Source organism: Schistocerca gregaria, chromosome 4 (genome assembly GCF_023897955.1).
Source record: "Schistocerca gregaria isolate iqSchGreg1 chromosome 4, iqSchGreg1.2, whole genome shotgun sequence".
Taxonomy (NCBI): domain Eukaryota; kingdom Metazoa; phylum Arthropoda; class Insecta; order Orthoptera; family Acrididae; genus Schistocerca; species Schistocerca gregaria.
The window spans coordinates 736,417,878-736,441,913 of record NC_064923.1 but is presented as its reverse complement, the minus strand read 5'-3'; the positions used below and the strand labels follow the sequence as shown (position 1 = coordinate 736,441,913).

General features: G+C 46.7%; 1 protein-coding gene and 1 non-coding gene across 2 annotated transcripts in view; one reads left to right on the top strand and one right to left on the bottom strand.

Annotated features, from left to right (window-relative positions):
- Positions 1 to 24,036, bottom strand: part of LOC126267894 (puratrophin-1-like) — a 1,105,633-nt gene that overhangs the window by 947,376 nt on the left and 134,221 nt on the right. The gene's annotated exons all lie outside the window — the stretch shown is intronic.
- Positions 8 to 82, top strand: Trnas-cga (transfer RNA serine (anticodon CGA)). The gene has a single exon. It is a non-coding gene; the product is annotated as a tRNA-Ser (tRNA).

The window sequence follows — 24,036 nt, the reverse complement described above, 5'->3', positions numbered from 1 at the left end:
TGAGTCGTGCTTCGGTAGCTCAGTTGGTAGAGCACTTGCCCGCGAAAGGCAAAGGTCCCGAGTTCGAGTCTCGGTCGGGCACACAGTTTCAATCTGCCAGGAAGTTTCATATCAGCGCACACTCCGCTGCAGAGTGAAAATCTCATTCTGGAAACATTCCCCAGGCTGTGGCTAAGCCATGTCTCCACAGTACCCTTTCTTTCAGGAGTGCTAGTTCTGCATGTTTCGCAGAAGAGCTTCTGTAAAGTTTGGAAGGTAGGAGACGGATACTGGCAGAAGTACAGCTGTGAGTACCGGGCGTGAGTCGTGCTTCGGTAGCTCAGTTGGTAGAGCACTTGCCCGCGAAAGGCAAAGGTCCCGAGTTCCAGTCTCGCTCGGGCACACAGTTTTAATCTGCCAGGAAGTTTCAAATCAGCGCACACTCCGCTGCAGAGTGAAAATCTCATTCCAGTGCAGAAGGTAACTGAAAAAAAAAAAAAAAAAAAAACCGCAGCGAGACGTCTCGCTCTTGATGGACAGGATGTCTTTTTGTCTACAGTTCAAACCTGGCTATACTTTGGTATCTGCCTGTTGGAACAGAAGACTGCACGAAGTTCTTCCTGGACTTCAGTCGAGGTGGTGGTGGTTGATATTCGTGCAAGGGGGGTGGGCCGGGTTATTGGAGACCTTTTGCCTGGGGTTGCTAGCAGCTATCTCGCGTCTAATATCGGGTGGGGCTATATACCTGCAAGTGTATACAGCTTCTGCATTGGCGTGGCTTCAGACAGACTGTGATCAGCCTGCAGGTTTCATTCAAGGCGGTGTCCACTTTTATTTGCCTGTGCAGAACTGTACCACACTGGAGCGGCATATTCGGCAGCGGAGTAGCAGATGTCAGAGCAGTAGTTCTCACTGTCTGGGGGTGGGCACCCCATCCTGGACCAGTCACCTTGCGCAGTAGGCAAGTTTCCGATGAAACCTTGGCTTTAAAGATGGGCAGTGTGCCTTGAAGGTCAGGGAGTGGTCCAAGGTAACACCAAGGTAGCCTGGGCACTGCAGTGTTCCAACTCTTTTCCATTCCAGTTCACATGCAGCTGTCGAGAAGCTTCTCTGTTCTTCAGATGAAAAGCACATGTTTCAGTTTTTGATGGGTTTGGCTTGGGATGGTTTTCCTCACAATATTCTGAGAGAATCTTCAGAGCAGCAGTGAGATTTTCTTCTACTGTCTCAAAATTCTCACCTAGAGTTGCCAATGCCAGGTCGTCTGCATATAGGAAGCTTCTTGTGCGGAGAGGAAGTGGTTGGTCATTGGTGTACATACACTCCTGGAAATTGAAATAAAAACACCGTGAATTCATTGTCCCAGGAAGGGGAAACTTTATTGACACATTCCTGGGGTCAGATACATCACATGATCACACTGACAGAACCACAGGCACATAGACACAGGCAACAGAGCATGCACAATGTCGGCACTAGTACAGTGTATATCCACCTTTCGCATCAATGCAGGCTGCTATTCTCCCATGGATACGATCGTAGAGATGCTGGATGTAGTCCTGTGGAACGGCTTGCCATGCCATTTCCACCTGGCGTCTCAGTTGGACCAGCGTTCGTGCTGGACGTGCAGACCGCGTGAGACGACGCTTCATCCAGTCCCAAACATGCTCAATGGGGGACAGATCCGGAGATCTTGCTGGCCAGGGTAGTTGACTTACACCTTCTAGAGCACGTTGGGTGGCACGGGATACATGCGGACGTGCATTGTCCTGTTGTAACAGCAAGTTCCCTTGCCGGTCTAGGAATGGTAGAACGATGGGTTCGATGACGGTTTGGATGTACCGTGCACTATTCAGTGTCCCCTCGACGATCACCAGAGGTGTACGGCCAGTGTAGGAGATCGCTCCCCACACCATGATGCCGGGTGTTGGCCCTGTGTGCCTCGGTCGTATGCAGTCCTGATTGTGGCGCTCACCTGCACGGCGCCAAACACGCATACGACCATCATTGGCACCAAGGCAGAAGCGACTCTCATCGCTGAAGACGACACGTCTCCATTCGTCCCTCCATTCACGCCTGTCGCGACACCACTGGAGGCGGGCTGCACGATGTTGGGGCGTGAGCGGAAGACGGCCTAACGGTGTGCGGGACCGTAGCCCAGCTTCATGGAGACGGTTGCGAATGGTCCTCGCCGATACCCCAGGAGCAACAGTGTCCCTAATTTGCAGGGAAGTGGCGGTGCGGTCCCCTACGGCACTGCGTAGGATCCTACGGTCTTGACGTGCATCCGTGCGTCGCTGCGGTCCGGTCCCAGGTCGACGGGCACGTGCACCTTCCGCCGACCACTGGCGACAACATCGATGTACTGTGGAGACCTCACGCCCCACGTATTGAGCAATTCGGCCGTACGTCCACCCGGCCTCCCGCATGCCCACTATACGCCCTCGCTCAAAGTCCGCCAACTGCACATACGGTTCACGTCCACGCTGTCGCGGCATGCTACCAGTGTTAAAGACTGCGATGGAGCTCCGTATGCCACGGCAAACTGGCTGACACTGACGGCGGCGGTGCACAAATGCTCCGCAGCTAGCGCCATTCGACGGCGAACACCGCGGTTCCTGGTGTGTCCGCTGTGCCGTGCGTGTGATCATTGCTTGTACAGCCTTCTCGCAGTGTCCGGAGCAAGTATGGTGGGTCTGACACACCGGTGTCAATGTTTTCTTTTTTCCCATTTCCAGGAGTGTATTAAACAGCACTGGTGCAAAGACACTGCCTTGTGGGAGCCCATTCTTTTGTATTCTCCATCTGCTCCGCCAGCCTTGAAATTCTACAAAGAAACGTCGATTCTGCAACAGGGTGGCAACGATTTGCGTAAGCCTGATGTCCATGGTACGGTCGTTAATCTTACTTTGGATGATTTGATGTTGTACAGTGTCATAAGATGAAGATAGATCGATAAAGGCCACGTCAGTGATATTTTCGAGCCATCCGTGCTGATCACACACGATAGGGTTATCTCTCGTGACAATACGTCATCCATTCTTAAAAATCTTTAATTCAATCCGAGCCTAGCTCACATCTCTGTCTTGCAAGCTAGAGCAAAATGGTCCTCGTTTCGGCGCCAAATCACAGTGTGTGGTAGACTGTAGCACCAAAAAGATTAAGTTCTCTAAGAGATAGCGCACAAGTACGTTCTGCAGAATCCTCTATTTGCCACCGCAAAGGTCAGTGGTGATAAAGATAAGTCACTGAAAAGATATCAATTGCAGCGGAAACGTCAAAGGAGATGCAAATAAGTTTCCTCGGCGGTCCGAAAGCTGGTTAGATGCCGGCTTCCACGCTATTATATCCTCTGCGCGTCTTTTCATATCTGTAGCTACTGCAGCCTACGTCAAATTTGAACCTATTTACTGTGTTCAAGCCTTGGCCTCCCTCTACAATTTGTATCACCCACGCTTTCTTTCATTACCAAACGGACTACTTCTTGCTGTTTCAGGGCATGTTTAATCAAATGATCCCTCCTTTCAGCCAACATGGCCAACATATTGTTTTCTCCCCGATTCTATTCAATACCTGTTCGTTAGTTATCCGATCTAGGCATCCAGTCATCATTCTCCTGTAGTACCACGTTTCGAAATATCCTTGTCTATACTGCTTCTCGTCTAAATTTCATTCCCGTACAAGACTGCATTACAGAAAAGTACTTTCAGAAGAAACTTCATGTAGCACGAAATCTGTGCTAGATGTTCGTTTTTTTTTCTTTTTGATACTGAGTAAGAGTTACGTTATGCCCCCCCCCCCCCTCCCCCCACACACAGACCAGAAAAATTAATACTTCCTATATATAGTTCCAACTCGGTATACGCATAAAAATAGTCGTTGGGGATTTTCGTATTACACGGTACAACGTACCCGAATTGTAGAAGTGTATTTGATAATGATGAGTGAAATCAAAAATGACCCAAACAACCACTTGCTTTAGTTGTCTTGTTAGCGGGCTGCCTCTGTGTTGGCAGAGCTGTGTAGCGCTTTGCATTGGATCTCTGACTGCGCTTTCTTTGTAGGAGACTCTGTGGCTGGTTGGACTTGTTGGAAGTTAATCGCCAGTAGTGTTGGGCACTTGTAAGTTAGTCGCAGCAGTGATGGAAGTACTGTTGGGCCGTTGGAGGTGAACAGCCAGCAGTGATGGATATTAAATGTGAGAAGTTAGCATTGATGGAGGGTAGATGTCTGAAGTGTTAGCGTAGCCTAACGATTGAAAATTTGTACTGGATGTCACATTATTAAGGTAAAAAAAATACATTATTTGGTTTGCAACAAAATCTTTTCTTTGATAACCACATGGCTATTAGTAGTTAGAATCTTTTATTTAGCTGGTGCTATTGACGCTCGCTGTATTGCAGTAGTTCGCGTAATGAAGATTTTCGTGAGTTAAGTGCTTAATGAAATGTATAGGTTATTGTTAAGATTTCTTTTCAGTCAGGGCCATTCTTTTGACTTAATTATTTGAAGTCAGGTTGTAACTTTTTTGAGAAGTCAGACTGCGCTGCGCCACAATATTGTGGGTCAGTGTTGACATGATAAGAAAAAATAAAGAGAAAGTAGGCTTAGTACGTTCAATTTTACTCAGCTGTTTCAGAATCAGATAACACAGAAGCTTCATCTTCTCATCATTCTGCAATTTAAGTACAGAGCCACACATTTAAATAAAGAGGTGTCAGTCTTAATTATATGAATTAAACATTCGGCAAATGTTATGTGTTATAAGTGGAGACTGGACAAAACTACTGACTGACAGTTTCTTATTATTATACCATCACGACCAGTCTCAGAACGGAGATATCACGAACACGTCGTCACTTTCGTTGCACTGCCTCACACGAAGGATTCGTGCCTTCAGTACAGAAGTGCGCTACTGTGTCCTCCGATTTGTTACAGATGTAATAATTTTCGAAGCTTGCCCAGTAACGCCGAAGGGACCTTTCGTTTAGTAACGGAATGGACTGCTCCGTGACCCGGCTACAGTGTGCAACTACGAGTGAGAATATACTGCCACATCAAGGGAAACAAATTTCACGCTGTGCCCGCGGTGAAACTACTCTTTTAACCTCCAGTACCGTAATCTGGGTCCGACGCTCGATTCCGCATTGGAGAAGAACCCATTTCTCCGCTAAAAGTTCGTCTCGCCGCGCCGCACCGCTTTCTTCATTAAGTTTTTCTGTCCCTTCTCATCACCCACTGCGCTCCCGCAGGATTGGACTGGGTCTCGAGAGAGTTGTCTCCGCGTGCTGGCGGAAGAGAGACATGGGAACGGATTTCGCTACCCTCTCCACTGGTCACAAATTGTTGGCCACTAACACTTCCACGCCAAGTTCCTCGTCGAACTGCCCACTAAATACGTACAAGGAACGACTCTCACCCACTGCTGAGTTGGAAACACAGCATGAATTCCAGAGGTGATACAGTTGTCGCTTCCTCGTACGACTTCTTTTACGGTGGAATGAGTTCCGTCTCCCTCCAAGCGGCAAACTGAACCGGTGGTTTGTTCCAAATCCTCCAGCAATTTTCCTCGGAGTGTGGTTGCCAATTTATAACTAAAATGCCTCCATCCCAGGCTGCGATAAATATTTCACTCGCGTCTGACCTGGTATTACGGTTTCACGTGAGTGGTAAGCTCGTGTCTCATTTATTTCTTCAGCTGCCCTCTTGACCGATAATTCCTTTCACTCTATAAAGAAAGTTGACCCGTTTCGGCCCACTCATTCAGCTAGACAACACTGACAACTGTTTTCGTGTTGTTTGCATGTGAAGAAATGAACGTGTAATTGTTAATCATTTAACTTCCTGCGACCCCAGTCCACATGGTGGAATTTTTCCAAAAAGAGAACCTTTACTTTGTCAAGCGTGAAGTCCATTAAAATACTTAAACAGACTGGCAACTGGGACGCTATTGAGAGATTAAAGGGAAGCAAATTCAGAGGAGCAAACACTCGCTTCCGTGTTGTTTTTCGGACCTACGACACCACAGTCTTATATAATAGCTAAATATAGTACCTGAAGGTTTGAAGCTTATAAAACAGGCAAAACATTTAAACAGCTGCTACTGTGAAGTACATATATTGAAGCTGTTCATGGCGCTTAAAGATAGTTACAACAAAACAAATTCAAACTGGAATATATATGTCAACTGAAAGTTGCCTTGTTAAAACATTTCTCGGGCAGGAATTAGGTTAACTGGAAGAGACTTCACTTCGACCACTTAAACCTTTGTCATCTTCATTTCATTATAAAAGACTGCAGTTTTAAAGTGCTCCATTCATGTTCTAACACGGAGATAAGGTCTTGTAAGGGTTTTGTCATGAAATCGCTTGTTACATTTTGACAGTCACTGTAGGATTTGTAGTTGTACTGTTACCAGAAGCGGGATATAGCTGTCTCCTTAATGGGTGGTCATCACACTACAGTTGTGATTCACAGACCTCCGTTCCAGCGATCTTTCGTTCCACTGAAAGCACCGGCAGGCGATGAATGCCTTCACAAAGCAACGTCAGTCTGTTTTGATTCCACACATAATGCAGCGACGTACTTACTGCTAAGCCAATTTCAAACCTTTCTTATTTTGTGGCACTGTATTACATAAGAAATGTGCTTCACAAAACACCACCACGTGGCACTGCTTTCCATTTTAAATTGTCATTTAAAGTTGAAGCAATTATATCTAAATACACTCCTGGAAATGGAAAAAAGAACACATTGACACCGGTGTGTCAGACCCACCATACTTGCTCCGGACATTGCGAGAGGGCTGTACAAGCAATGATCACACGCACGGCACAGCGGACACACCAGGAACCGCGATGTTGGCCGTCGAATGGCGCTAGCTGCGCAGCATTTGTGCACCGCCGCCGTCAGTGTCAGCCAGTTTGCCGTGGCATACGGAGCTCCATCGCAGTCTTTAACACTGGTAGCATGCCGCGACAGCGTGGACGTGAACCGTATGTGCAGTTGACGGACTTTGAGCGAGGGCGTATAGTGGGCATGCGGGAGGCCGGGTGGACGTACCGCCGAATTGCTTAACACGTGGGGCGTGAGGTCTCCACAGTACATCGATGTTGTCGCCAGTGGTCGGCGGAAGGTGCACGTGCCCGTCGACCTGGGACCGGACCGCAGCGACGCACGGATGCACGCCAAGACCGTAGGATCCTACGCAGTGCCGTAGGGGACCGCACCGCCACTTCCCAGCAAATTAGGGACACTGTTGCTCCTGGGGTATCGGCGAGGACCATTCGCAACCGTCTCCATGAAGCTGGGCTACGGTCCCGCACACCGTTAGGCCGTCTTCCGCTCACGCCCCAACATCGTGCAGCCCGCCTCCAGTGGTGTCGCGACAGGCGTGAATGGAGGGACGAATGGAGACGTGTCGTCTTCAGCGATGAGAGTCGCTTCTGCCTTGGTGCCAATGATGGTCGTATGCGTGTTTGGCGCCGTGCAGGTGAGCGCCACAATCAGGACTGCATACGACCGAGGCACACAGGGCCAACACCCGGCATCATGGTGTGGGGACACACACCTCTGGTGATCGTCGAGGGGACACTGAATAGTGCACAGTGCATCCAAACCGTCATCGAACCCATCGTTCTACCATTCCTAGACCGGCAAGGGAACTTGCTGTTACAACAGGACAATGCACGTCCGCATGTATCCCGTGCCACCCAACGTGCTCTAGAAGGTGTAAGTCAACTACCCTGGCCAGCAAGATCTCCGGATCTGTCCCCCATTGAGCATGTTTGGGATTGGATGAAGCGTCGTCTCACGCGGTCTGCAAGTCCAGCACGAACGCTGGTCCAACTGAGGCGCCAGGTGGAAATGGCATGGCAAGCCGTTCCACAGGACTACATCCAGCATCTCTACGATCGTCTCCGTGGGAGAATAGCAGCCTGCATAGCTGCGAAAGGTGGATATACACTGTACTAGTGCCGACATTGTGCATGCTCTGTTGCCTGTGTCTATGTGCCTGTGGTTCTGTAAGTGTGATCATGTGATGTATCTGACCCCAGGAATGTGTCAATAAAGTTTCCCCTTCCTGGGACAATGAATTCACGGTGTTCTTATTTCAATTTCCAGGAGTGTAATTTGTAGATCATTTTGTTTGCAGGTAGCGTTCAGTTTTATGACAAAAAGGAAATTTGCTATCAACAACGTCGGTGGATGATTTTTTTCGATTGTTGTAAAGACATAACTCAACAACATCAACTCGAATCGCTTCGTTCAACTTTTGGTAGTCAGTCAACTTCGGAAAGGAATGTTCACAGTTGGGTTGAAGAATGCTGCGCAAGAGAGCTTCTGTAAAGTTTGGAAGGTAGGAGACGAGATACTTGCAGAAGTAAAGCTGTGAGAACCGGGCGTGAGTCGAGCTTGGGTAGCTCAGATGGTAAAGTACTTGCCCGCGAAAGGCAAAGGTCCCGAGTTCGAGTCTCGGTCGGGCACACAGTTTTAATCTGCCAGAGAGTTTCATATCAGCGCACACTCCGCTGCAGAGTGAAAATCTCATTCTGGATAGTAGATCAAGTTTTACATGAATGACAAATTAACTGACAGCTGGGAGCTGGTTGCGTCGCGATGATCCCACCGCACAGTCCCCACGCTCTCACACCATTACACTTGTCTTTGTAAATTTACGTGGAGGATCACATGTACACAGCACTAGTCACTGACGTGGCTACCCTTCGAACACGAATCGGTAAGGCAATCACCAACTGTTGATGCTGCAATGCTGACCGTACGTTCGGATATCGCCTCGATGTTGCAGGAGCAGTGAGCGGGGCAAACCTTGAAATTCTGCCATAAGAGGAAAAAAAATAAAAGATATAAACTTTGAAACCTGATAAACGACTCACAACAAACCACAATGCTATGTCTGTAATAGTTTCCAAGTTATAACGGGACTTAATGAACATGCCACATGCCTTCCATCAATCTACTTGTTGTAAGTCATTGGTAATTTAAGGAAAACATTCGAAAACGTCACATCATTCATCACGGTAATGCCAGCTTTCAAGCAGCTCATTATGTGATGGAGAAAACTATCGGATTGATGTCTCATTGCTCAAGTTCGCCCCATTTGTCGCCTGAAGGCGTCTTATTGTTCTCTCAGGTGAAACATAAAGTGCGTGCACAGTGATTATCATCCCTACAAGTAGCATCTGAATCCTTCCAAAACCATATTTTGAGTGAACATCAGGCAGGTAAATGTTTTCAGAACAAATGGTTCAAATGGCTCTGAGCACTATGGGACTTAACTTCTGAGGGCATCAGTACCCTAGAACTTAGAACCACTCAAACCTAACTAACCTAAGGACATCACACACATCCATGCTCGAGGCAGGACTCGAACCTGCGACAGTAGCAGCAGCGCGGTTTTCAGAACAGGTTCGACAGCACGCTGTAGAGGGTGTTTCACAATTCATGTTACACACTTCCATAGGCTGTAGAGGGGATATAGTAGATCAAGATTTACATAGGAACCCATGTCCAGAAAACGTCATCCAACAACGCTACAGAGAGTCAAAGTTATAGACTCCGGCGCCTGTAAATGTGCATATGCACACAGTGATTCCGTGACGATAATGCAAACTTTCTACGATGATGGAGAAGGATAAATTTGTCAGTTTGGTGTAAGGATTCCCGTACCGGTAACAAACGATTCGAAAGTTAGAAGCGAAAACCGTTCTGATACTTCTGGCCGTGAATTACATGTACTTGCACTGTTGTTGCTAAGATTACAGGGTAAACAACTTTTAGAGGGAGTAGTATGGACCAAGGGAAGAAAAAATGTCTGGTAAACAAGGGCTCTAAAATGCATACCTGAGCAGCCATGAGCACTTAACAACACTACCGCTACATGTATTCCATTGACAGAGGTAGCAGAATGGTTTTCACTTATAACTTTCGACACGTTTGTTTCCGTTACAGCGCTCCTTATTTCAAACTGATACATATATCCCTCTCCATCATTGTAGAAAGTTTGCGACATCATCACGGAATCACTGTGTGTGTACCTACACTACTGGCCATTAAAACTGCTACACCCACAAGAAATGCAGATGATAAACGGGTATCCATTGGACAAATAGATTATACTACAAAGCACATGTGATTACATTTCCACGCAATTTGGGTGCACAGATCCTGAGAAATCAGTACCCAAAACAACCACCTCTGGCCGTACCAACGGCCTTGATACGCCTGGGCATTGGATCAAACAGAGCTCGGATGGCGTGTACAGGTACAGCTGTCCATGCAGCTTCAACACGATACCACAGTTCATCAAGAGTAGTGACCCGCGTATTGTGACGAGCCCGTTGCTCGGCCAGCATTGACCAGACGTTTTCAATTGGTGAGAAATCTGGAGAATGTGGTGGCCAGGGCAGCAGTCGAACATTTTCTGTATCCAGAAAGGCCCGTACAGGACCTGCAACATGCGGTCGTGCATTATGCTGCTGAAATGTAGGGTTTCGCACGGATCAAATGAAGGGTAGAACCACGGGTCGTAACATATCTGAAATGTAACGTCCACTTTTCAAACTACCGTCAATGCGAACAAGAGGTGACCGAGACGTGTAACCGATGGCACTCCATACCACCACGCCGGGTGATACGCCAGTATGGCGATGACGAATACTCGCTTCCAATGAGCGTTCAACGCGATATCGCCAAACAAGAGCGCGACCATCATGATGCTGTAAACAGAACCTGGATTCATCCGAAAAAATGACGTTTTGCCACTCGTGCACCTAGGTTCGTCGTAGAGTACACCATCACTCTCCTGTCTGTGGTGCAGCGTCAAGGGTAACCGCAGCCATGGTATGTAGAATTGGGTGCTGAAAACGCTGCAAACGTCGTCGAACTGTTCGTGCAGATGTTTGTTGTCTTGCAAACGTTCCCATCTGTTAACTCGGGGATCGAGACGTGGCTGCACGATCCGTTACAGCCATACTGATACGATGCCTGTCATCTCGACTTCTACTGATACGAGGCCGTTGGGATCCAGCACGGCGTTCCGTATTACCCTCCTGAACGCACCGATTCCATATTCTGCTAACAGTCATTGGATCTCGACCAACGCGAGAAGCAATGTCGCGATACGATAAACCGCAATCGGGATAGGCTACAATCCGACCTTTACCAAAGTCGGAAATGTGATGATATGCATTTCTCCTCCTTACACGAGGCATCACATCAACGTTTCACCAGGCAACGCCGGTCAACTGCTGTTTGTGTATGAGAAATCAGTTGGAAACTTTCCTCATGTCAGCACGTTGTAGGTGTCGCCTCCGGCGCCAACCTTGTGTGAATGCTCTGAAAAGCTAATCATTTGCATGTCACAGCATCTTCTTCCTGTCGGTTAAATTTCGCGTCTGTAGTTCGTCATCTTCGTGGTGTAGCAATTTTAATGGGCAGTAGTGTACACTGACAGGCGCTGGTGCCTATAGCTTTGACTCTTAGTAACAACGTTGGATGATATTTCTGATCTATTAAGTCCACTCTTCAACCTGTAGAGGTGTGTAACACGAATTATGAAACACTCTGTATAAATGTTGGAAGAGAATATGTACAAAGAATAATAAGAAACGATTGGTACCAAAAATTAGTTTCCTCAGGATGTTTTCGTAGAATCTTAAAGAAGGTGACCCTCGGACAGAAACACAAGTTACTTGTTACTCCTCCCTGAGCGGTACATGCCCCTGCGTGTTCTGTTCTCCGGCAGAGACGAGCACCGCAGCGCTGGACGTGTGCTATGGCCAGTGGTAGGCTCTCCGCCAAGGACAGACGGAATAAGGAGGCGCGCTGGTGGTTCATCACGTATTCCATCGGCGCGGCCGCTCACTGCAATTAGAAATAATAAGAAGCCAGGAACGCGGATGGGAGCCGCCGTCGCCCCGGTGACCACCTACGGCAGCGCCGAGCGACCCTCCATCCTTATATGGCGCGATCGATCCAGAGCGAAGGACCCGACCACCTGTGTCCTCCACTACTCTGGAAAAAAAAGTCTAAATATCTTCACTCACCTCCGAGAGACAATTAGTTCAACAAGCTGATGAGAGAAGTTTGGCAGACGGTCCTCCAAGTAGCATTCCTATCTAGAGCCCTACTTCGGAACTTTGGCGGCTAACTATGAAACAGAAAATTTTTCGATAGTTAACGAGGAAACGTGAGGCAGTAAATTCACAATTTCGTAGGGATAATGAATTCTTTACAGACGAATGGAAAAACTAGTAAAAGCCGACCTCGGGGAAGATCAGTACGAATTCCGTAGAAATGTTGGAACACGTGAGGCAATACTGACCCTACGACTTATCTTAGAAGCTAGATTAAGGAAGGGCAAACATACGTTTCTAGCATATGTAGACTTAGAGAAAGCTTTTGAGAATGTTGACTCGAATACTCTCTTTCAAATTCTGAAGGTGGCAGGAGTAAAATACAGGAAGCGAAAGACTATTTACAATTTGTACAGAAACCAAATGGCAGTTATAAGAGTCGAGGGACATGAAAGGGAAGTAGTGGTTCGGAAGGGAGTGAGACAGCGTTTTTATCTCTCCCCGATGTTATTCAATCTGTATGTTGAGCAAGCAGTCAAAGAAGCAAAAGAAAAATTCGGAGTAGGTATTGAAATCCATGGAGAAGAAATAAAAACTTTGAGGTTCGCCGATGACATCGTAATTCTGTCAGAGGTAGCAAAGGACTTGGAAGGGCAGTTGAACGGAATGGACAGTGTCTTGAAAGGAGGATATAAGATGAACATCAACAAAAGCAAAACGAGGATAATGGAATGTAGTCGAATTAAGTCGGGTGATGCTGAGGGAATTAGATTAGGAAATGAGACAAAGTAGTAAAGGCGTTTTTCTATTTGGGGAGCAAAATAACTGATGATGGTCGAAGTAGAGAGGATATAAAATGTAGGCTGGCAATGGCAAGGAAAGCGTTTCTGAAGAAGAGCAATTTGTTAACATTGAGTATAGATTTAAGTATCAGGAAGTCATTTCTGAAAGTATTTGTATGGAGTGTAGCCATGTATGGAAGTGAATCATAGACGATAAATAGTTTGGACAAGAAGAGAATAGAAACTTTCGAAATGTGGTGCTACAGAAGAATGCTGAAGATTAGATGGGTAGATCACATAACTAATGAGGAAGTATTGAATAGGATTGGGGAGAAGAGGTGTTTGTGGTACAACTTGACAAAAAGAAGGGACCGGTTGGTAGGACATGTTCTGAGGCATCAAGGGATCACCAATTTCGTATTGGAGGGTAGCGTGGAGGGTAAAAATCGTTGAGGGAGACCAACAGATGACTACACTAAGCAGATTCAGAAGGATGTAGGTTGCAGTAGGTACTGGGAGATGAAGAATCTTGCACAGTATAGAGTAGTATGGAGAGCTGCATCAAACCAGTCTCAGGACTGAAGACCACAACAACAACATTGAGCCGTGGCGCCTGGCGTTAGGGTGTTCTACTTGCATCGCTGATATCGATATTCGGCTGTCTCGCTATCTTTGACTGCTCCCTCCGGCGGGTTTTCCGGGTGAACGTGTGACTGTGTGTCTCTGGTCGGCGTTCATCGAGCCAATTTGTGTTGAAAACAAGCCGGCGTCCCTAACCGTGGTGAATGGGCCTCGCCGTGCTCTCAGCCCTTGTCTTTTGTCGCGTCGGATGTACGGTGCCGATCATTGGATGCCTTGACGTGCAAAATTACAGTGGGTTCGTCGTCTCACGCTGAACAGCTTTCCAGCCCGTACTTCACAAGCTCCAAGGTAATCTGTGTTTAACTAAGAAGATAGTTGAAATTCATTGTGCCATGGGTAGCTGCCAGAGATGGTTCTGAACTTGGTTCCACAGTGGCTATTTTAAGGAGGCTGATGTTCCTGATATGTTTCTCATCATTTGTGGAGTGTGTGTTTTAAGTGGTTTACATGCAAGTTTTAACTTGTTTTAGGACATATTGGCCGCTTCGGGACTGGTTGCCGTTGTGTACGCGCCCGGCAGCCGTAGACGTAATGGTTTAATTATTTGCCACGGCAGGAATTTGTACGTTTATTTAATGCTGAAAGTGCCTTAAGGCAACTGCAAGTGATCTCTAAGTTTCCTCCTAATATACTGGGCGACAGGTGCTGTTATAGAGTATTGCTCCATAAGAATTTGGGGGCATGCTTATTATATATTCCAGTGTGGCTGTGATTTGACTTTGTTTTCATTGCAATCTATTTGTGCTGCAGGCCATTTGTTAAGTCTGCTCGTTTCCTGGCGTCGGTCCGGTTATGGATTCTTGTCAGGATCGCGCACTGTGAGGCCGTTCGGACTATATATAGCCTGCTAGTGAGCGCGTGCACAATGCGGGGGGATTCAACGCTCCTATTGGCTGCCGGCCGTAGCGTTATTGCTTCCAAATACTGCTGAGGGCCTTAACGCTGTTCTCCAAAGTTAAATGAAACCACTTTGTTAATATTAGCGTTTTTGTAAGTTATGTTACAGGTTTATTACCAGCCACTCTTATTCAACACTTATGTCAATTATTTGTGTATCTTTAATGAATGTGCAAATTGCTATTTTTCCTGATGTCCTCAGAAGTTAAGTCCCATAGTGCTCAGAGCCATTTGAACCATTTGTTCTGAAAATATTTACCTGTCTGATGTTCACTCAAAATATGTTCTTGGAAGGATTCAGATGCTACTTGTAGGAATGATAATCACTGTGCACGCACTTTATGTTTCATCTGAGAGAACAATAAGACGCCTTCAGGCGACAAATGGGGCGAACTTGAGCAATGAGACATCAATCCGATAGTTTTCTCCATCACATAATGAGCTGCTTGAAAGCTGGCATTACCGTGATGAATGATGTGACGTTTTCGAATATTTTCCTTAAATTACCAATGACTTACAACAAGCAGATTGGTGGAAGGCATGTGGCATGTTCATTAAGTCCCGTTATAACTTGGAAACTATTGCAGACATAGCATTGTGGTTTGTTGTGAGTCGTTTATCAGGTTTCAAAGTTTATATATTTTATTTTTTTCCTCTAATGGCAGAATTTCAAGGTTTGCCCCGCTCACTGCTCCTGCAACATCGAGGCGATATCCGAACGTACGGTCAGCATTGCAGCATCAACAGTTGGTTGGCCCACTTTGCATTTTTAGTATAAGCATGTTTCACTGTGGACTCTTATGTGGGCAGTTCACTTTGTGTATAGTGTTACTAGCCTTTTGAGATATGGTTAGACAAGAACGATTGTTTGTGATTGATTATTCACCGTCCCTACTGTTGGGTTGGCAGAAGCCAACACCGTGTTACTACTGGAGGCCGAAATGCACGCGTTTTAGCTCACGCAGGCTGGCGTGAGGAGGGAAAAACTATACTGACGTGAGGTCTGGAACATGACAAGGAATGAGAATTAATCCATTAATGATGAACGTCGCTCTTGACGGTACATGATTCACAATATTATCTGTTCAGAATAGTAACCGAATATGGTGCGTTGCTAGGTCGTAGCAAATGACGTAGCTGAAGGCTATGCTAAACTGTCGTCTCTGCAAATGAGAGCGTATGTAGTCAGTGAACCATCGCTAGCAAAGTCGGCTGTAAAACTGGGGCGAGTGCTAGGGAGTCTCTGGACTAGACCTGCCGTGTGGCGGCGCTCGGTCTGCAATCACTGATAGTGGCGACACGCGGGTCCGACGTATACTAACGGACCGCGACCGATTTAAAGGCTACCACCTAGCAAGTGTGGTGTCTCGATGTGACACCCCACCTACTATCTATGTTTTTGGTTGCGGATGTAAAATATGATTCTTATGCGTATTTATGTAGTTCAGTTAAAGTGAAAATTTGTATATTGCATCAGTAAGAGGGCAAATGTCCGAATTGAAATTTATATAATAAAGTCTGTTTTGAGTCAAATTAGGATTATAAAACAATCACAAGCTTGTACATCACCAGTGATCCCGAGCTTCTCATTTTCTTTAAATAACTGTAGTGAGATTTTAATTTTTTTTAATGAATTGAGTAGAACCACGGCTCAGATATTTTGATGAAACGGTGAAAGGATACATTGGTATATTTCCTGCGGCGCAGTGTTCCTAAATGTCGAAATGAGTTGGAGAGAAAGCTAAATAGCTACTGCAGTCAAACATAAACGCCTTTAAAAATTAATTAGAAAAAGAGTTTAGCGTCCCATCGACATCGGCGTCAGTATAGACGTAGGTCTAGCTGTGATTGGCGAGAGATGGGAGAGAGGCTGTTTCCTTTCAGAGGAACCATACCAGCATTTGCGATTAACGGGAATCACGGAAAACCTGAATCTCGGCGGTCGGACGGGGATTCGGACCGTTGTCCTCCAGAATACACGTCCGGCACTGCACTACGGCACCACCTCGCTCTGTGCGACTGCTCCCATTCCAAGCGTTTCAGCAACAAATGTAACTAATATCAGTCACGTACTTAAAATGACACGTTCAACACGTGGAGGTACAGTACTGTTTTTGGTTCGTCGTATTTCACCACAAAGCTTCATCTGGCAGTGCACAGCATAGCTGGTGTTTGTCGAGAAATCAAATCGTCCAGGTATACAACATCACTAACGCAGTGATCACGTACAAAATCAGAGACGACTGTGTGTGTTAAGTGATTCGTAAATATTTATTATACGCTGATGCGGTATAAGCGAAAGTGACGTAAGAAGTAACACACAGCGCAATAAGGAGTCGACAATGTCCTGTTGCTGTCCTGGAACCTCACGGTATAAATAGAATGGTTACTGTGGGAAAACGTTGAAAATGTAAGAGGCACTTCACCGTTGTGGCTGGCTTCAGTGATTAAGGAACTGTCAGTTGTCTCCTAGACGGAACAATAGAAGCCGCAAATGGAAACCGAGACGTGCACGCTTCAAGGGGTTGCGGTCGCCGTTGAGGACATGCAGGTAGGTCAGACACGTTGACTTGCTTGCCCCACATCTAACACCGCTACGGAACAACAAAATGGTTCCGCTTCACAATGGACTGAGAAGGAATTGTCTCGGCTTAACTGGGTGGTAATAGCGACTTCAATAAATAATAACTTATTATCGACTCCGTTTAAAGCAAACAGACGATATTTATAATACTGACGCTGTACATTAACTTTTAACAACTAATTTGTTCTACTATTGCTGATGTCAGGGGATATGAACGCGGAAATTCGCATCAGTCACAGCTTTAATCCTGGAAGTACCTATGTGTTACTGTAAAAATCAGCATCTGCGCAGACCTCTAATTATGGTGTACAAAACAGTCTTTACGAATATGATCGTTGTTGTAACGGATCCAGTGATGGGAAAACAATGACTGCTGCCGCCATACAAATGCTAGCCGAAAACGGTAGAAATAAACATCGAGCCGCAGACAGACATCTTGCGAAATCCGGATCGCTCTGTTCCTCCAAGAGATCCATACCGCTGTAGACAACGGCGCTCTAGTATTGCCCTGTTCCTAGATTTCACGCCGGCATTTGGACACCGCCCCGCCCTGACGTTTATTGGAAAAAAAAGCAAGAGCTCATCGACTGTCGATCGAGATTTCCGACTGAACTCAATACTTTCTTACAGACAGAACTCAAAATGTCGCTCTTAACGGATCAAAATCGACAGATGTAAAGGTAATTTCCAGAGTACCCCAAGGAAGTGCTATAGGGCCGTTACTGTTTGCAATGTATATAAATCATATAGCACAATGTGTTGGAAGCTCTGTGAGACTGTTCGCAGATGATGCGGTTGTAACGCCAGTAACACCAGAAGCCAATATTGAGTTGCAGAAGGACCTATAGATGGTTGATGAATGTACAGACTCTGACAGTTAATAATAAATAAACATATTCGTAACATATTGCGCGCACATAAGAAAAGAAATCCACTACTGTACAACTACACTATTCCAGAACGAGATTTTGACTCTGCATCGGAGTGTGCGCTGATATGAAATTTCCTGGCAAATTAAAACTGTGTGCCGGACCGAGACTCGAACTCAGGACCTTTGCCTATCGCTGGCAAGTGCTCTACCAACTGAGCTACCCAAGCACAACACACGCACCCTCCTCACAGCTCTATTTCTCCCAGTATCTCGTCTCCTACCTTCCAAACTTTACAAAAGCTCTCCTGCGAACCTTGCAGAACTAGCACTCCTGAAAGAAAGGATATTGCGGAGACTTGACTCAGCCACAGCCTGGGGCATGTTTCTAGAACGAGATTTTGACTCTTTATCGGAGTGTGCGCTGATATGAAACTTTCTGGCAGATTAAAACTGTGTGCCGGACCGATACTCGAACTCGTGACCTTTGCCTTTCGCGGGCCTCTACCATCTGAGCTACCCAAGCACGACACACGCACCGTCCTCACAGCTCTACTTCTTCCTGCCAGTATCTCGTCTCCTACCTTCCAAACTACACTATTAATGGGAAAGACGGCCGCAGGCCTCGAGCGGTTCTAGGCGCTTCAGTCCAGAACCACGCGGCTGCTAAGGTCGCAGGTTCGAATCCTGCCTCGGGCATGGATGTGTGTGATGTCCTTAGTTTGGTTAGCTTTACGTAGTTCTAAGTCTAGGGGACTGATGACCTCAGATGTTAGTCCCATAGTGCTTAGAGCCATATGAAACATTTAATGGTAAAATTGATGGAAGCAATATCTGCCGTAACATCTATTTGCCGTAAAATATCTAGGCGTAACTATCCATAGCAATGTTGAGTCGAGTGACCGCGTAAAACGAACAGAAGGAAAAGGAGGCATCAGACTGAGATTCACAGGAGAAATCTTAAGGAAATGTGCATGTCACTCATCCACGAATGGAAGTGACTTACAAGGCGTTTGTCTGAACGATTCATCAATCTAGCATCCTTACCATGTAGGACTGACAGATGGGATGGAGAAGATCCAACGAGAAGTGGTGTCTTTCGTCACGGGATCATTTAGTCGACGCGAAAGCGTTGCCGAGATGCTCAACAAGGTCCACTGGCAGACGCTGCAAGAGAGGCGTTGTGCGTGACGGACAGGTTTACTATTGAAATTTCGAGAGAGCACTTTCCGGGAAAGGTCGAACATCCTATACACAACTCACGAATGATCACGACGAGAAAATTCGAGAAATCAGAGCCAATACAGGAGTTTTACTGACAATGACTCTTCCCACGCGCCATTCGCGAGTGGTAGAGAGAAGGGAGGGGGGCCAGGGGGAATTAGTGGTAGCAGTAGTACCCTCCGCCACCCACTGCCAGGTGGCTCTCGGAGTACATCGTAGACGTGCACGCACTCCCTGCTGTTCTCTCGCGAAGGGCTCGCCGGAGACAAAAGCCGCCACAGTTGCAGAGCAGGGGCAGCGGCGAGGCCGGCTGGCCTTGGCGACGTGGAGGTGGACATCCCTGGCGACCGGTCGCCCTTCGCTTCCGCAGACAAAGAAGCCCTCTGCTCGGCCGCGAACAGAGAGGCGCCCTCGGCATACAGATGAGCCGGCGTCGGCATCCACCGGGGGCCGATCGCGAACTCGGCGACATCGGTTTCGCACAGGCGTCTTCCGCTCTGCTACACGGCGTCAACAAAAGTCCGCCACGTGTGTTTCAGAAACAGTGTCCTGCGTTTGGTCTGAGAATCATTTCTGTGTTGCGTACAAAGGCCAATTCGTACTGGCCCTCACGTCACGTTACGCCACCGTCCCGTCAGTGTGAATTCACATTGTGCATTACGTCACGTTACGTCACTTCACTTAGCCCAGTGCAAATGGCCATAATGAGCTTGTGAGATGCACTTCGTGATACATAAAGTCAGAGTATAGTATCGGAATTCAGGAACTAACAACGATAAAGTTCATTAACGACCAAAGCCAGTGTTGTGTAGTAAAGAACGACCAAAGCCAGTGTTGTGTAGTAAAGTGCTCAGACGTGAAATAACATCTCAAAACATCGACATTTATGTCCTGTAGAAAATACACTGCCGGAAAAAACTAGTACCCCCACCCCCTTTAGACGTTTCCAATTCACTCAAGATTTATTGTTAAAACAGTGCATAAGGAGTACATTAAATGATTACATTTACATATCAATAGCACAAGCGGTTCCGAGATAACAGGTAATGAATGACCCATGCTGAAACATTCATGTTCGTACGTCGCATAGCCGCCACAGCACGGTTGTTAGCGGACGACAACAACGTCAACATATTCTTGCAGAGAAACCATGACGTAATGTGTGACAGTCCGTGAACGGCATGTGTGAACGCAGCCATATGATACTCACTGCCGCGCAGAGTGGCCGCGCGGTTTGCGGCGCCATGTCACGGATTGCGCGCCCCCTCCCGCCGGAAGTTCGAGTCCTCCCTCGGGCATGGGTGTGTGTGTTGTTCTTAGGATAAGTTTAACTAGTGTGTAAGTCTAGGGACTGATGACCTCAGCAATTTGGTCCCTTAGGAATCCACACAGATTTGAACATTTTGATACGTGTGGAATGTGTCGACGTGATGCGAGGGCCAGCGTTGATTTGGCCACATCATCGTCTACCACTCCTTTGCTAGTGTCAGAAGGTCGAATAACTGTCCGGATTCTACGATAAGCGACAGGTCTCCTTATAACTGCCAGTGTAAATAGGATCCCAGGCATGTGGGAACCGACGAGTTGATACGCCTCTGCACGTCAGCCATTTGAACAGCCGACTTTCACACGTTTTTATGAAGCTATCGTCCCACATATGACTGACAGAAGCACCAGAGATGCTGTTTAATACCCGCCAGGCAGAACCAAACTACACTGCCAAACAGTGATCTCAACACAGAAAATAACGCACTCGAATCCGAATTCTAGCCCAGCATTTATAACGGTTGATTTACAGAATTGACAGCAATACTGCTAAGCATAATTTAATTCTCCACGAAAGCCATGGGGATCAGATTTAACGTAATCGGGATCACGGCGCCCAACTGCGGCCGATATCTCGTTATACATCACTTGCAAACAAGGCGCTACAGTGTTCACCTTAAGCTGCTGGATAAAAGTGTGTATACGATATTGCAGTGCCTTTGTTATTCTGAATTATAAATTCAACTAGACATGCATGCATGCATGTCCAAACGAACTTTGCATCGTAATTCAGATTAACACAGGCACTGCAATATCATATTTATCCGCCAACACCGGGCAAGCGGCTTTCAAGTAAACCGTCTCACCCATACGGGAATATACGAGTACAGTTTGTAGACACATGGTTGACGACATACAGAAGTTTGGGTCTGGCCGTGAGTTGTGCAGAGATATCCAAACAGCAAGGCGACCGCTCGTGATTAGCGAGAAATTCGGGTTCGAGACTCGGTCCGGCACCAATTTTCATTGTCGTTATTCCATTCTACAGCCGATGGTTGTCCAGTTTAAGGTAAAAATATGTATGTGCTTATTACCTATTATTTGCTTAGCAGAACTCCGACCCGACAGACAGTTATATAGTGCAATGGAATGCAAGTACAGATGTAGCATACTTTGTAACAGGAATCGATCGACTGATATGAGATGCAGGGGATAGGCAAAATAATGTGAACAGTGGTAGTGATCGGATGGTTGTGTTTGACGGTCAACAACGCAGGTAAGGCACGTGTCGCGCTGGACAGTGCGTCTTCAGTACGGACCAGACATCAGTGCACGTTGTTTACGAGTAGTGCACACTTCGTATTTGCATTCAGAGGCCGAGGTCTACGTGCAATGGAAGACCTAACAGAGTTCTAAAGAGGGCAGATTGTGGGAGCCCAATTAGCTGGAGCATCAGTAACCAAGACAGCTAAGTTATTGAATGTTTCAGGGGCAACTGTTTCAATAATCATGACAGCCTACACGAAACATGGTAATACATCATCGTGTGAACGTAATAGTGGGCTCAAATCAACACCAAATGACAGAGATTGTCGTACGCTAACACGAATTGTGCCAAAACAACACAAAACTACAGCGGCTAAAGTGACTGCAGGGCTCAATAGCTATATTCGAGACCCAGTATCTATCAACACTGTCCACCGAGTACTCTATTAAACGTACGTTCATGGACGAGCTGCTATACCGAAACCATTTGTGACGACAACCAACGCAAAGAAGCGAAAAACATGGTGTCAAGAGCATAAATGCTGGAGAGCGAATTTGTGGAATCACGTCGTTGTTTAGAAGAGTGGGCGTTTTCGTTATTTCCAACATCGGGCCGAGTTTACATCTGGAGAGCGCCAAAAGAACATTACAACCCCGATTGCTTGATTCCGACGGTCAAGCATGGTGGAGGAAGTGTGATAGTGTGGGCAGCCACATCATGATATTCTGCTGGTCCCATCATTACCCTCAAAGACAATGTTACCGCCAACGAATATGTGATCATTTCAGGTGATCAGGTGCACTCCCTGACTGAAATGTTGTCCCCCAACAATCATGCCATATTTCAGGACGATAATGCACCCATCTACACAGCCAGCACAGCACAATCGTGGTATGAGGAGCATGCAACTGCACTGCAGCGTCTTGCCTGGCCACAGCACTTGGACATAATCGAACCCTTGTATGCGGTATTGGCGGGCAGACTCCGGAGCAAATTTCCGCCTCCCTCGTCACTACAGGAGTTAGATGAGGTTCCGATCGAAGAGTGGCATTACATTCCACTGGAGACTATACAATCATTATATGCCAGTTCAAATTTTTCAAATGGCTCTGAGCACTATGGGACTTAACATCTGAAGTAATCAGTCCCCTAGAGCTTAGAACTACTTAAACCTAACCAACCTAAGGACATCACACACATCCATGCCCGAGGGAAGATTCGAAACAGCGATCGTAGCCTTCGCGCGGCTCCAGACTGAACCGCTCGGCCACACCTGATGGCTATATGCCAGTATTCCAAGGAGAATGGCATCTGTATTAAGGGCAAATGGGGGTCCAACCCCTTTTTAATAAACCATTCCGAAGTAAGTACAGGTGTTCACTTTATTTTGCCCGTCCCCTGTACTATATTGGTGGAGGAACGATACGATTCTCTGTGAGAAACGGAACACGGACGCGTGCTTACCTCTGATCCACGACAGTTCTGAGCCGACTGCCTGCTTTGTTGCAGACCGGATACTTGGTAAGGTGTCCGACAAGGACGTCGGCCAATCACAGCGCCGCGATCTCTGGCGGTGTGGGAAGCGGCGAGCCAGTACGGTAGGGAAACACACGCGTGCATCCGGCCTGCGGTCACGGCCGCGGTGGGCGCTTCTTCACATCCGGCTGAAGGACGTAACCCATTTGCCTACAAATAACTCGCCCACGGTTTACGCTGGTTAAGGTAATCGAACGGCCGGTGGCGCAAGCGTAATAGCTCTCCCCGCCGTAATTATGAAGTTAACGTCGCATCAGTGGTCTACTGGAGGCAACTGAACCCGTGAATGTGGCCGGCTTAAAATATTTGATAGGCATCGGGGGACGACGGTGATGAATGTGCCTTTTATGGACGCGGCATCCGTTACCCCTTACGTTTATTCATTAGTTTGGCTACGCAGCGGTATACGGTACTGACAGGTCTTACCAGCGTGGTGCTCACATCCTGAAATCTGCGTTAATATTCCTCTTTCAGTGTGCATCAGTTCGATGCAGCGCCATAGTGACGCTGTACTGAGTTCAGTACGATCTTTGTTTAATATCTTCATAAAAGATCAATATCCTCCTTAAGACACCTGGAGTTTCGTCCAAAAAATAGGCTCCTAAACATTTCCTCTGACGAAACATATGGGGAACCCTGGTGCTTTGATGGAACACTTCATTTATTTTGAAGGTTAATGAAATAAATAACATTTTTTGAAAATGGGAAAAACTTGTTTTATTCAGTGATTAGTTCCGTAATCTACCCATCTAATTGACTGCAATTTTAAATCAATTTTGCAGATGAGTCAGTAATTCTGTCAGCTAAGGACTTGGAAGAACAGTTGAACAGAATCGTCAGTGTCTTGAAACGCGGATGTAAGATGAATGTCAAGAAAAGCAAAGCAAGTATAA